Source organism: Mesoplodon mirus (genome assembly GCF_964341445.2).
Source record: "Mesoplodon mirus genome assembly, contig: HAP1_SCAFFOLD_495, whole genome shotgun sequence".
NCBI classification, from domain to species: domain Eukaryota; kingdom Metazoa; phylum Chordata; class Mammalia; order Artiodactyla; family Ziphiidae; genus Mesoplodon; species Mesoplodon mirus.
In genome coordinates, this window is record NW_028295494.1 from 145,201 (window position 1) to 151,008 (window position 5,808).

A 5,808-nucleotide genomic window follows, 5' to 3' on the forward strand; every position below is an offset into this window, starting at 1 on the left:
GCTGCAGCCTCCACGCCGCCTGAAACAGAGTGCTGCTGCCACTCTCACGTCCTGGAATGCCCTACGTAGGAAAAGGGCGTTTCCCTGAGGGCAGTACGGTGCTTCCAGTTCCCTGCAAGAGGCATGGGAAAGGCGCCAATGCCTAAAGGGAAAACGCCACTGCCTGCCAGGCTCATAGTAAGGACCATGTATTGCATTTGGAAGATTGGGCATACGTCATTCGCCAGGAAAACCTAGTCCATGGAGTGCCTTCAGTTAGTGAGCTTCTCTGAACTCTGGGATGACTGCGTCCTCCGCACCTCCCATGAAAGAACACTGAGACCTGAGTATCCCTTCCTGGGCGACTTCACAACCCTCAGGGATCTTTGGCCTCCGGGCATCTCTCCCTTCACGCCGAGTGAAAAGCAGCACACTGCTTTCTTCGTTGGAGAGCTAAGTGTCTGAGCTTTCTAAAGTCCACCCAAACACGGGTCCAGCAGGTCTTTTAAGTGTACGGCCAGTGGCTCACAGCACTGCACCAGGGCCACAATGAGAAAACACGCTCCTCAGTGTTTGTCTTGGGAAGCCTCACTGGTCTTCTCTTTAAGCCAAGCAGCCCGTTGACCTTCGAAGCAACCTGAAAAGGCACGGTTTGCCCCTGAAACACCCAGAGCCCTTTTATAAGGTGTACGGGCGTCGGAGCCTAACCCAAGTCAGTGGGGACGTCACGCCACTCGCCGCAGGCCGAAATGCCCTGCTACGAAGTTTCAACGGGGAAGGACAGGGTGCCGCTTCCGACCCTTTGACTGTGCCAGAAACTACACGTATTAGGCTCACTGCAACTTTGATATTGCTGACCTAGTGAGAAAAGCACTATTTTCCCCACTGGAGAGCAGAAGGCCTGTGGTGTCAAATTTCCCTGAGACAGTGCTGTTCTCTGTCTGCTCTTCACAGCTAGAGTGCCTTCACGGAGAACAGAGCGTCCTTGGAGAAACAGAGAGTGCCCTGTGCATTCCAGGCGGCACTCCAGATCACCCACTGCAAAAGGGAAATCTAAACCTCTCTCCACGGTTCAAAGGATCGATCGGATGGCCCATTTACACATCGAGGCGTTCAGCGGTTTTTCCACTGCCTTCTGGAGAAGTACTGCTGGATCTCTAGTATGCTTTTCCTATGGCACCCACGTCCTCACTGTGGCCCAGGGAACAACACTGTGTACAGGATCACCCTTCCTGGCTGACTAAGCAGCACCATGCTACCTAAGGCCTCCGGATCACCTCTTTGAAAGCAGAGTGAAAGGCAACCCTCTGCTTTTTCTCCAGAGAGTCGATGGCCAAAACATTCAACGGACTCCCTGAACACAGCACTAGCTGCTCTTTCGTAGGTGTCATGTCAGTGGCTCTCAGGGCAGAGCGTGGGCTGCAAGGAAAACACACTTCCCTCAGTGTGCGTTCCGGGTGCACTTACATGGCAGACCTCTCTCTATGCCACGCACAAACGAGAGACTCCCTGCAGTTTTCTAAATGTAGATAGATTCGCCTGAACACTACTAGGATTAGAGAAGCTGCGAGGACATGTCGCAACCTCCCCAAAGCCTTATGTCCCAGAGACCAGCCACACGTTGCACATCACAACTTCCTCGGGTTCGAACTTCATCCGGGAAGTGGCCAGAGTGCCCCCTTCTGTCTGTTTTGGCTCGCTGGAAACTGATCGCTCTCGGGCAGTTTGGAACTTTCAGATTGGCCATGTATGTGCATGGTAGCACGTCCCAGCTGTAAGGAGGACCGCTGCAGCCTCCACGCCGCCTGAAACAGAGTGCTGCTGCCACTCTCACGTCCTGGAATGCCCTACGTAGGAAAAGGGCGTTTCCCTGAGGGCAGTACGGTGCTTCCAGTTCCCTGCAAGAGGCATGGGAAAGGCGCCAATGCCTAAAGGGAAAACGCCACTGCCTGCCAGGCTCATAGTAAGGACCATGTATTGCATTTGGAAGATTGGGCATACGTCATTCGCCAGGAAAACCTAGTCCATGGAGTGCCTTCAGTTAGTGAGCTTCTCTGAACTCTGGGATGACTGCGTCCTCCGCACCTCCCATGAAAGAACACTGAGACCTGAGTATCCCTTCCTGGGCGACTTCACAACCCTCAGGGATCTTTGGCCTCCGGGCATCTCTCCCTTCACGCCGAGTGAAAAGCAGCACACTGCTTTCTTCGTTGGAGAGCTAAGTGTCTGAGCTTTCTAAAGTCCACCCAAACACGGGTCCAGCAGGTCTTTTAAGTGTACGGCCAGTGGCTCACAGCACTGCACCAGGGCCACAATGAGAAAACACGCTCCTCAGTGTTTGTCTTGGGAAGCCTCACTGGCCTTCTCTCTAAGCCAAGCAGCCCGTTGACCTTCGAAGCAACCTGACAAAGGCACGGTTTGCCCCTGAAACACCCAGAGCCCTTTTATAAGGTGTACGGGTGTCGGAGCCTAACCCAAGTCAGTGGGGACGTCACGCCACTCGCCGCGGGCAGAACTGCCCTGCTACGAAGTTTCAACGGGGAAGGACAGGGTGCCGCTTCCGACCCTTTGACTGTGCCAGAAACTACACGTATTAGGCTCACTGCAACTTTGATATTGCTGACCTAGTGAGAAAAGCACTATTTTCCCCACTGGAGAGCAGAAGGCCTGTGGTGTCAAATTTCCCTGAGACAGTGCTGTTCTCTGTCTGCTCTTCAGAGCTAGAGTGCCCTCACGGAGAACAGAGCGTCCTTGGAGAAACAGAGAGTGCCCTGTGCATTCCAGGCGGCACTCCAGATCACCCACTGCAAAAGGGAAATCTAAACCTCTCTCCACGGTTCAAAGGATCGATCGGATGGCCCATTTACACATCGAGGCGTTCAGCGGTTTTTCCACTGCCTTCTGGAGAAGTACTGCTGGATCTCTAGTATGCTTTTCCTATGGCACCCACGTCCTCACTGTGTCCCAGGGAACAACACTGTGTACAGGATCACCCTTCCTGGCTGACTGAGCAGCACCATGCTACCTAAGGCCTCCGGATCACCTCTTTGAAAGCAGAGTGAAAGGCAACCCTCTGCTTTTTCTCCAGAGAGCTCGATGGCCAAAACATTCAACGGACTCCCTGAACACAGCACTAGCTGCTCTTTCGTAGGTGTCATGTCAGTGGCTCTCAGGGCAGAGCGTGGGCTGCAAGGAAAACACACTTCCCTCAGTGTGCGTTCCGGGTGCACTTACTTGGCAGACCTCTCTCTATGCCACGCGCAAACGAGAGAGGCCCTGCAGTTTTCTAAATGTAGATAGATTCGCCTGAACACTACTAGGCTTAGAGAAGCTGCGAGGACATGTCGCAACCTCCCCAAAGCCTTATGTCCCAGAGACCAGCCACACGTTGCACATCACAACTTCCTCGGGTTCGAACTTCATCCGGGAAGTGGCCAGAGGGCCCCCTTCTGTCTGTTTTGGCTCGCTGGAAACTGATCGCTCTCGGGCAGTTTGGAACTTTCAGATTGGCCATGTATGTGCATGGTAGCACGTCCCAGCTGTAAGGAGGACCGCTGCAGCCTCCACGCCGCCTGAAACAGAGTGCTGCTGCCACTCTCACGTCCTGGAATGCCCTACGTAGGAAAAGGGCGTTTCCCTGAGGGCAGTACGGTGCTTCCAGTTCCCTGCAAGAGGCATGGGAAAGGCGCCAATGCCTAAAGGGAAAACGCCACTGCCTGCCAGGCTCATAGTAAGGACCATGTATTGCATTTGGAAGATTGGGCATACGTCATTCGCCAGGAAAACCTAGTCCATGGAGTGCCTTCAGTTAGTGAGCTTCTCTGAACTCTGGGATGACTGCGTCCTCCGCACCTCCCATGAAAGAACACTGAGACCTGAGTATCCCTTCCTGGGCGACTTCACAACCCTCAGGGATCTTTGGCCTCCGGGCATCTCTCCCTTCACGCCGAGTGAAAAGCAGCACACTGCTTTCTTCGTTGGAGAGCTAAGTGTCTGAGCTTTCTAAAGTCCACCCAAACACGGGTCCAGCAGGTCTTTTAAGTGTACGGCCAGTGGCTCACAGCACTGCACCAGGGCCACAATGAGAAAACACGCTCCTCAGTGTTTGTCTTGGGAAGCCTCACTGGCCTTCTCTCTAAGCCAAGCAGCCCGTTGACCTTCGAAGCAACCTGACAAAGGCACGGTTTGCCCCTGAAACACCCAGAGCCCTTTTATAAGGTGTACGGGCGTCGGAGCCTAACCCAAGTCAGTGGGGACGTCACGCCACTCGCCGCGGGCAGAACTGCCCTGCTACGAAGTTTCAACGGGGAAGGACAGGGTGCCGCTTCCGACCCTTTGACTGTGCCAGAAACTACACGTATTAGGCTCACTGCAACTTTGATATTGCTGACCTAGTGAGAAAAGCACTATTTTCCCCACTGGAGAGCAGAAGGCCTGTGGTGTCAAATTTCCCTGAGACAGTGCTGTTCTCTGTCTGCTCTTCAGAGCTAGAGTGCCTTCACGGAGAACAGAGCGTCCTTGGAGAAACAGAGAGTGCCCTGTGCATTCCAGGCGGCACTCCAGATCACCCACTGCAAAAGGGAAATCTAAACCTCTCTCCACGGTTCAAAGGATCGATCGGATGGCCCATTTACACATCGAGGCGTTCAGCGGTTTTTCCACTGCCTTCTGGAGAAGTACTGCTGGATCTCTAGTATGCTTTTCCTATGGCACCCACGTCCTCACTGTGGCCCAGGGAACAACACTGTGTACAGGATCACCCTTCCTGGCTGACTAAGCAGCACCATGCTACCTAAGGCCTCCGGATCACCTCTTTGAAAGCAGAGTGAAAGGCAACCCTCTGCTTTTTCTCCAGAGAGCTCGATGGCCAAAACATTCAACGGACTCCCTGAACACAGCACTAGCTGCTCTTTCGTAGGTGTCATGTCAGTGGCTCTCAGGGCAGAGCGTGGGCTGCAAGGAAAACACACTTCCCTCAGTGTGCGTTCCGGGTGCACTTACATGGCAGACCTCTCTCTATGCCACGCACAAACGAGAGAGGCCCTGCAGTTTTCTAAATGTAGATAGATTCGCCTGAACACTACTAGGATTAGAGAAGCTGCGAGGACACGTCGCAACCTCCCCAAAGCCTTATGTCCCAGAGACCAGCCACACGTTGCACATCACAACTTCCTCGGGTTCGAACTTCATCCGGGAAGTGGCCAGAGGGCCCCCTTCTGTCTGTTTTGGCTCGCTGGAAACTGATCGCTCTCGGGCAGTTTGGAACTTTCAGATTGGCCATGTATGTGCATGGTAGCACGTCCCAGCTGTAAGGAGGACCGCTGCAGCCTCCATGCCGCCTGAAACAGAGTGCTGCTGCCACTCTCACGTCCTGGAATGCCCTACGTAGGAAAAGGGCGTTTCCCTGAGGGCAGTACGGTGCTTCCAGTTCCCTGCAAGAGGCATGGGAAAGGCGCCAATGCCTAAAGGGAAAACGCCACTGCCTGCCAGGCTCATAGTAAGGATCATGTATTGCATTTGGAAGATTGGGCATACGTCATTCGCCAGGAAAACCTAGTCCATGGAGTGCCTTCAGTTAGTGAGCTTCTCTGAACTCTGGGATGACTGCGTCCTCCGCACCTCCCATGAAAGAACACTGAGACCTGAGTATCCCTTCCTGGGCGACTTCACAACCCTCAGGGATCTGGGGCCTCCGGGCATCTCTCCCTTCACGCCGAGTGAAAAGCAGCACACTGCTTTCTTCGTTGGAGAGCTAAGTGTCTGAGCTTTCTAAAGTCCACCCAAACACGGGTCCAGCAGGTCTTTTAAGTGTACGGCCAGTGGCTCACA